A 10,061-nucleotide genomic window follows, 5' to 3' on the forward strand; every position below is an offset into this window, starting at 1 on the left:
GAGGGAGCGAATTGAGCTTAGGCTCCTCAAAAACATCCCTATAGTCAGACAAAAACGCAGGGATCTCAGAAGGAGTAGATGAAGCGATTGAAATCGGAGGTGCATAATCATGAACCCCCTGACATCCCCAGCTTAACACAGACATTGTTTTCCAGTCCAGGACAGGATTATGAGTTTGTAACCATGGCAGACCAAGCACTAGTACATCATGTAAATTATACAGTACAAGGAAGCGAATCACCTCCTGATGAACGGGAGTCATGCGCATGGTCACTTGTGTCCAATACTGCGGTTTATTCATAGCCAATGGTGTAGAGTCAATTCCCTTCAGAGGAATAGGAACTTCTAGAGGTTCCAGACTAAAACCGCAGCGTTTAGCAAATGACCAATCCATAAGACTCAGGGCAGCGCCCGAGTCCACATAGGCATCGACGGAAATGGAAGACAATGAAAAAATCAGAGTCACAGACAAAATGAACTTAGGCTGCAGAGTACCAATGGCAAAAGATTTATCAACCCTTTTTGTGCGTTTAGAGCATGCTGATATAACATGAGCTGAATCACCACAATAAAAACACAATCCATTTTTCCGCCTATAATTTTGCCGTTCACTTCTGGACTGAATTCTATCACATTGCATAGTCTCAGGTGCCTGTTCAAAAGACACCGCCAACTGGTGCACGGGTTTGCGCTCCCGTAAACGCCGATCAATCTGAATGGCCATAGCCATCGACTCATTCAGACCTGTAGGCGTAGGGAACCCCACCATAATATCCTTAATGGCCTCAGAAAGACCATTTCTGAAGTTTGCAGCCAGGGCGCACTCATTCCACTGAGTAAGCACCGACCATTTCCGAAATTTTTGACAATATATTTCCGCTTCATCATACCCCTGAGAGAGGGCTAATAAAGCCTTTTCAGCCTGAATCTCCAGGTTGGGTTCCTCATAGAGCAATCCCAATGCCAGAAAAAACGCATCCACATTGAGCAATGCAGGATCCCCTGGTGCCAATGCAAATGCCCAATTCTGAGGGTCGCCTCGCAGGAAAGATATTACAATCTTGACCTGTTGAGCAGGGTCTCCAGAGGAGCGAGATTTCAAAGAAAGAAACAATTTACAATTGTTCCTGAAATTCAGGAAGGTAGATCTATCTCCAGAAAAGAACTCTGGAATAGGAATTCTAGGTTCAGACATGGGAGTGTGAACAACAAAATCCTGTATGTTTTGAACTTTTGCCGCGAGATTACTCAGGCTGGAAGCCAAACTCTGGACATCCATGTTAAACAGCTAATATCAGAACCATTCAAGGGTTAAGAGGAGGTAAGAAGCAGCTAGACAGCAATTAAGGGCTAGGCAGCAAAACTCTGAAGGAAAAAAAAAAAAAAAAAAAAAAATTCCCTTAAACACTTCTTTTTCTCCTGCTTCAGCCCAAACAATTAACACTTTGTGGGCCGGCTATACTGTCATGAATCCCAATGGCTAGGGATAGCAAGGGACAAGCAAAGTAATACAAAATATCGGACGAGCTCTAGGGTGATGGAACCTGGGCTGACCGCTGCCCTACGCCTGACAAACGCAACTAGAGATAGCCAGGGAGCGTGCCTACGTTGGTTCTAGACGCCACGCACCAGCCTAAGAGCTAACTAGTACTGCAGAGAAAATAAAGACCTCACTTGCCTCCAGAGGAATGAACCCCAAAAGGTATAGTTGCCCCCCACATGTATTGACGGTGAAATGAGAGGAAGGCACACACATAGAGATGATATATATAGGTTCAGCAAATTGAGGCCCGCTGTAAACTAGAAAGCAGAACGATACAAAAGGGGTCTGAGCGGTCAGCAAAAAACCCTAATCAAAAAACCATCCTGAGATTACAAGAACCCATGTGCCAACTCATGGCACATGGGGAGAACCTCAGTCCACTAGAGCTACCAGCTAGCATAGAGACATAATAAGCAAGCTGGACAAAAAAACCAACAACTGAAAATCAGCACTTAGCTTATCCTGAAAGATCTGGGAGCAGGTAGGCAGGAACCAAACAGAGCACATCTGAATACATTGATAGCCGGCAAGGGAATGACAGAAAGGCCAGGTAAAATAGGAAACATCCAGCCTCTGATGGACAGGTGGAAACCAAAGGCCGCAACCCACCAAAGTCACCCAGTACCAGCAGTAACCACCAGAGGGAGCCCACAAACAGAATCCACAACAGGTGTCTATGATCCCCATAAAATGTTTTTAAAAAATGTACCCCCCCAATGTTTGTCAGCCCATACACTTAGTGTATGGGCATTACAAGACAAGGTGACCAGCTCCTTTTAATTTGGCCTATTTTTTAATGTGGCCTTCCTTCATGTCTCATCATCCACAGCCACTAGATCACCAGGGTTAACGTGTTCCGTGCTGCTACAGCCTCTCTTGTTTTTTGCAAGGGTGTTTATGATGCAAGTAATACAAATATTTTCACAGTATGTTGATATGTACCCCACAGGAGAAAATGTTTGTCAGGCCATACACTTAGTGTATGGGCATTTCGAGTCTAGAAGACCCTATCCTTTGTAATGGGACAGTTTTTATGAGGCCCTCCTACATGTTTCTTTCAAGGCCGGATTGGGGTGTGTGCAAATTTGGGTCAAGGTGGCCCTTGCATTCAATACATAAGGAAACAGTATGGCATGACCAACTGAAGAATGTGAAGTGGGTTTTCCTATGGCCATCCAGTACCTAGGGTTCAAAGGCTTATTGGGGTGCATATGACTTGGTAGCAGGGCAGGCCTTGCAGTCAATGCATAAGAAAACAGTATGGGAGTAAAAAATGAATAATGTGAAGTGGATTTTCCTGTGGCCATCCAGTACCTGGGTTCAAAGGCTTATTGAAGTGCATATGACTAGGTAGCAGGGCAGGCCTTGCAGTCAATTCATAAGAAAACAGTATGTGAGTACAAAATTAATAATGTGAAGTGGATTTTCCTGTGTCCATCCAGTATGTGGTTTCAAAGGCTTATCGGGGTGCATATGACTCAGTAGCAGGGCAGGCCTTGCAGTCAATGCAACATTTTTTCAGGAAGCCCTCCTGTACCTCTCGTGAAAGGGGTATTGGGGTGCATCATAATTCTTGGCAGCCCAGTCACTCACTGCATAGGCAATAACAGAATAAACATAGGAGACCCAATGTTTAATAATGGCCCTTTAAGAATATTAATGCCACCTGATGTCCCTATGGGAGGTGGAGCCGCATATTCATCCCTGTAATGAGCGGTACCACGTGACCGCTCATACAGGACAAGCTGCCGTCGCTGAGAGGAGGCATTGCGGGAGCTGGGTGAGTGTTTTCATGCAAACAGGCGGGCGCACAGGGGGTGGGAGGCGGGAGGTGACCCCGAACTTTATTTTTAACAAAAAATATAAAAAACCCATTGATTTTTCATTCTTTCTCTTCAGCGAACGCTGCTGGGGAGAAGGAATGAATGCCGGCTTCAGCACCAAAAGCAGGGGCCAGTGCTTAACTCTAGCGCTGTTTCTCCTGCGGTGGTATGTGCACACGGAGGAGAGTGCACACTGTCCTCCGTGTGCACGTGTGCGGGACGTTTTGCGGACCGTGCTGCCGGAGAAACGTGGACATGTCTCCGTGTTTTGCACACGGAGACACGGTCCACAAAAAATCACTGACATCTGCAGAGACACATTGATTTTAATGTGTCTACGTATGTCAGTGTCTCCGGTACGTGAGGAAACAGTCACCACACGTACCGGAGCCACTGATGTGTGAAACAGGCCATATTAGATAAATCTGCTTTCTTCTCATTCTGGACTTATCATTTATTTTCAAAATTTGCAATTTCCAGGTAAAATCTGTATTCAGTGAAGACAGACTCTTACATTACTGAGATAGGATTTGGCAGTTACCACTGATTAAATTCTATGTAGACCAGGGAGAAGCTACAGGAAGAGCTCCTTTCCCTCTGTCTAAATAGAAATTGATCAGTAGTAACTACTGTACTATCTCCTATTTCCGAAATGTAAAAGTCTGTCTTCACTCAAAAGAGATTTTACCTGGAAATTGAGAATTTGGAAAATAAATGATCAGTTCTGGTAAAGAAACATGCAGATTTCTCTGGCAAAATGTATTTCAATTTTTTTTGTTTTCATGTGAACTATAGATTTATTAAATAAAGAAATGACGGTTACACTTTAAACCAATGTGCTGCTATGCATTGTTAACTGTAATTAAGGCTAGTTTCACACATCCATTTTTTGTGTTCAGGCTAAATCCGGCCAGTTTGTAAAAAAATGGATCCGGCTCAAATTGTGAAAAACTGATGCGCCGGATCTGTTATTTAGCTGGATCCGTCCATCTTTAATGCGCATGGATTTTTGACTTCCTGTTTGAGAGAGAGAGACCAGAATGGAAAATCTGCATGCTTTGTATGGAAAATGCTTTGAAAACCGGATCCAGGCACCGGATTCATTGTTTCACTCCTCCGTTTCATGTGTTTTGGGCCGATTCCGTCACTGTGCGTTTTGTTTCCGCCGGACAAAAAAACGTTGTAGTGAACATTTTCTCCGTCCGCCGGAAACGACTATTTGAATGGATCCGGAAAAAAACGGATGAAACGTCTGGCCATCAGGCACAATCCGGCGCTTGTACAACTCTATGGGAAGAAAACGGATCCGGCGTAAAAAAGAAATGGATCAGATTTTTGCAAAAATTACCAGATTGTGCCTGAAACAAAAAGCCTGATGTGTGAAAGTAGCCTAAGAGGTATGTTTTGCGTTACCCAAAAACTTGATGTATGCTTGTATCTAATCTTCTGTTCATCTCTAAACTCCTGCAATGCTTGGTTCTCTTTGGAGAAATCTGCTTTCTCTCAGAAAACTCCTAGGGTATGTGCACATGTTGCGAATTTTGCTGCGGATCCGCTGCGGATTCACAGCAGTTTTTCATGTGTTTACTGTACCATGTAAACCTATGGAAAACAAAATCTGCAGTGCACATGCTGCGGAAAAAAACACGCGGAAACATGGTGTTGTTTATTCCACAGCATGTCAATTCTTTGTTCAGATTCCGCAGCAGTTTACACCTGCTCCATAATAGGAATCTGCAGGTGTAAAACCGCAGGTGGAACCCGAACAAAATCTGCAAACAAATTGCGGTAAATCCGCGGTAATTCCGCAGGAAATCCGCAGTGCGGTTTACCTGCGAATTTACTAAAATCAGTCCGGAAAAATCCACAGAGTAATCCACAGCATGTGCACATACCCTTATATTGCTTCTTTATAATCGAGTTTCCACTCTCTACATTCTACTAAGGTTGATCTAAGGGTACCGTCACACAGTACCATTTTAATCGCTACGACGGCACGATCCGTGACGTCGCAGCGATCGTATGATTATCGCTCCAGCGTCGTAGACTGCGGTCACACGTTGCAATCACGGCGCTGGAGCGATGCCGAAGTCCCCGGTAACCAGGGTAAACATCGGGTAACTAAGCGCAGGGCCGCGCTTAGTAACCCGATGTTTACCCTGGTTACCAGCGTAAACGTAAAAAAAACAAACAGTACATACTTACATTCCGGTGTCTGTCCCCCGGCTTTCTGCTTCTCTCCACTGTGTAAGCGCCATAGCCGGAAAGCAGAGCGGTGACGTCAGACGTCACCGCTGTGCTCGCTTTCTGGCTGGCCGGCGCTCACACTGCAGAGAAGCTGAGACGCCGGAGGACAGACACCGGAATGTGAGTATGTACTGTTTGTTTTTTTTACGTTTACGCTGGTAACCAGGATAAACATCGGGTTACTAAGCGCGGCCCTGCGCTTAGTTACCCGATGTTTACCCTGGTTACAGGCGAACACATCGCTGGATCGATGTCACACACAACGATCCAGCGATGTCAGCGGGTGATCAAGCGACGATAGAAAGTTCCATACGATCTGCTACGACGTACAATTCTCAGCAGGATCCCTGATCGCTGCTGCGTGTCAGACACTGCGATATCGTAACGATATCGCTAGAACGTCACGAATCGTACCGTCGTAGCGATCAAAATGGTACTGTGTGACAGTACCCTTACTGAAGTCTGTAACTAGTAACTCTTGAGTTTTGTGCAAATATTTTTCCTCTAATTTTTTAAAGAGCTAAAACTTTTAAAATGTTTCTGTTGACATAGATGTATTGGTGCTTGTTATTTATAGGACGATGTAGTTTTGAAAAAAAAAATCACTTTATCATATAAAGCAAAAAAAAAACAGTAAAAGAACCACAATTTTGCCATATTTTTGTGGGTTTCATTTTTTTACAACATTCATTGTGAAGTAAAAATAACTTGACAACATTGTTCTCCAGGTCAGTATGATTACAGCTATATAAATTTGCATAGCTGTTTTTTACATTTTTGTGCTTAAAAATTTCAGAACTTTAGAACAAGTAAATTGCTGTGTCACCATTCTTTGATATCCTTAGCTTTCTATTTTTCCATCGATGGTACTGTGTGAAGGCTTGCCTTTTTGCATTCTCACCTTTAGTTTTGAATGGTATAAATTTGGGATACATATGAAGTTTTAATAACTTTTTATTAATTTTTGTGGGAGATGCAACTACCAAGAAACAATAGTTTTGGCGTTTTGATGTCTTTTTCTTTATGAAGTTTTCCGCATTGGGTAAATAACTTCTGCTTATTTTTTATTATTTTTCATGTTTAAAGTGTAACTGCCATTTCAGGTGGACTTGCAAAAGAATGTCTGTTTCTAACTCTAGCTCCTCCTTCCTACTTCCTTTTCTTATCCCCATCTCTCCCTATAAAACTTTATGAACACCAACTGTCATCTAATATTTCAGTAATGGAAATATCTGTATTCACTAAACATAGATATTGCCTGCAAATTGAGAATATTGAGAATGAATGATCAGTCCAGGGGGGAAAAGAAGCAGGATTCTCTGATCAGTAGTGTTGAGCGATACCGTCCGATACTTGAAAGTATCGGCATCGGATAGTATCGGCCGATACCCGAAAAGTATCGTATATCGCCGATACCGATACCCGATACCAATACAAGTCAATGGGACACCAAGTATCGGAAGGTATCCTGTATGGTTCCCAGGGTCTGAAGGAGAGAAAACTCTCCTTCAGGCCCTGGGATCCATATTATTGTGTAAAATAAAGAATAAAAATACAAAATATTGATATACTCACCTCTCCGACGCAGCCCGATGTAACCGGCAGCTTCCGTTCCTCAGAATGAGTGCTTGAAAGACCTTAGATGACGTTGCGGCCTGTGATTGGTTGCGTGAGCGGTCACGTGACCGCCATGTGACCAATCACAAGCCGCAATGTCATCTAAGGTCTTTCAAGCGCTTGAAAGACCTTAGATGACGTCGCGGCTTGTGATTGGTCGCATGGCGGTCACGTGACCGCTCACGCGACTAATCACAGGCCGCGACGTCATCTAAAGTCTTTCAAGCGCTCATTCTGAGGAACGGAAGCTGCCGGTTACATCGGGCTGCGTCGGAGAGGTGAGTATATCAATATTTTTTATTTTTATTCTTTATTTTACACATTAATATCGATCCCGATACCCGATATCACAAAAGTATCGGATCTCGGTATCGGAATTCCGATACCGCAAATATCGGCCAATACCCGATACTTGCGGTATCGGAATGCTCAATACTACTGATCAGATGTATTACAAACAGTTTTTAATTTTAATACATACTGTTGATTTATAAAAATATAAATGATGGTGGTTACTCTTTAAATGGAACTTGTGTTAAGACTGGCGTAACGCACCAAATATAAAGGAGGATATAGGGTGCGGTTGCAGCCTGGGGTCCACCGTGCAGAGATGACACCTGCTGCTCGGTAATGGCAGACTATATGGCGGTATAATGTGAACTCACAAGGGTTAACTTCAGCCGGTAAGAAAGGAGGCGAACCCTTTTGCTTAACAGGGCTGCAACACCACTGAGTGAACGCCAGTATTAGGTCACAGGACTCTGCCCCAAGGACACAGGGTTAGAGTCCCTCTAGACCACTAGCACTCGGTGCCGCAACTGAGGTGCCAGAGGGAAACCTAAATATAAAGATTTAGCGCACTGAGTGCACACAGCTCCGCTCTGGTGGTCACCACTAACCGCCCTAGCTAGGGACTAGATGTGCACGGCGCCGCACTGGAGGATGCTGCTGAGGTGACGCAGTATAATCGTGCCTTGTGCAGGATGGCACAAACTGGCGCTAGTCAGCTCCAACACCCAAACCACATACAACAACACTAGGGAGGGGATTGATTAGGAGCTTTCACCAGATGTCAAACGCCGACCACTGTTGGTTATAATAGCAGAACCAGGAATGACAGTGGTAACTAGACACACACCATCAGCCTGAGCAAGACGCTGGGACCGACATCTCTGCTGAGCAGACTCCTCTGGAGCTAGGGAAAAATGGGAGACCGCAGAGGACATGGTGTGAGATTCCTCCTGTGCAGCTTTGAGAACTCGACACCTAACAACTTGTCACGAGAAAAAAATTAACATTCAGATATGGGGTTAATCTGATTGTTATTAAAGTTACTAATCTTCCCGTCACCTGCATTTAGCCTAATGCTGTTGGGAGAAAATGAACTTTATTCCCCCCGGCAGTTTTTCAGTCTCAGTCACAGGAACAGCGCCGGCAAAGGCGCATATTCAGTCACCGCTCTGGCGGCTGTAACTGCCATGACTCACAGCAGGGCCAGGGGCTTGGTTACAGTTGCCACTCTGAATACTCAAGAGCAATGAACTAAACCAGCAATGGCACTGCCTGGTAAATGAAATCCTAATGCTGCCCAAAGGAATAGCATTTTCTCCCCGCAGCGCTCGTCTAGGTGTCGGCGCCGGGCAGATTAGTAACATTATTAACTTGTAGATTTACCCCATATCTGCAGATAATAGCATGTTTTCTGGTGTCAGACTCACTTTAACTGGTATAAAGGGGCTTAATTGAATTTTCATGTTTTTCATTTACTTTTCTATATTTTTAAATACTTTTCTACTTTTCACATTATTTTTTAGATCTCAGAGGGGACTTGAATCTGTGATAAATTGATTACTAATTCTATAAACCGCTACGTCAGTGTTGTAATATCTAGTGTTAATCATGATCATTTCTGATGCACAGGAAGAAGTTGGGCTACACAGGAGTACCACCATAGCTGGGAAGAGGGTCTTCAGCAGACCCTAATTGCCATAGCAACCAATCTACTCATCAACACCATATGATCATGTTGCATGGGGGCCAAAGGCTGTCCACAATGGATGCTTTGGTAGGGCTGTGCAGTTGAAATGCCATTACCAGTGATTGACAGTGTAATTTACTGAGCTAACAGAAGTGATTGCAGCCTACTCTACACACTTTTAGCTGCTACATGATGAATATATCTGTCATGAAGCTTTAAGGGGTTAAAGTGGTAAGCTGTAAGTGTGACTTAACTAACACATGGGCACACATAACTATCACTGCTAAAACAACTCAAAAGGTCCCTTTATAGGAGCCCATGGTACAATGCACTAGAAAACTATTGGCTAAACAGCTGTACTATTTGCTGAAGAGCTCTAAACCTTGACTTCCTAAGAAAAAGGAGGGAAGACAATATAAGTAATTGCAACTTATTTTTTGGGAAAACATAAGAATTGCTCATTTTAATTTAACTTGCCTTATGTTTTCATCCCAAATGCCAGGTGAAGGTCAGGATGCCCACATATACATTATATTATTGGATTCATCTCACGTTAATGGGAATGGAGGTTTTAAGTTCCATCTTATTTACCAATGACATTGAGGGGGTCATTGCTGCCAGCCAAACTGAATTGTTGCTCTATAGTTTTAGAACCCAGTTTATTTTTGTTGGCATTTGCCCTGCTCCTATATGTTTATTTTTGAATAGAAACATAAGGATATTGTGAAGCAATTTGGCAGTCCTGTCATGCTTTGATGGTTGCCAGATCACTCCATTAATCTAAATCAAATTTTCTCCACCCTAGTAAAATAGTGTTGATATTCTAGCATGACAAATGGATTAGCCTGACAAT

This window comes from Ranitomeya variabilis, chromosome 3 (assembly GCF_051348905.1).
Source record: "Ranitomeya variabilis isolate aRanVar5 chromosome 3, aRanVar5.hap1, whole genome shotgun sequence".
Lineage (NCBI taxonomy): Eukaryota > Metazoa > Chordata > Amphibia > Anura > Dendrobatidae > Ranitomeya > Ranitomeya variabilis.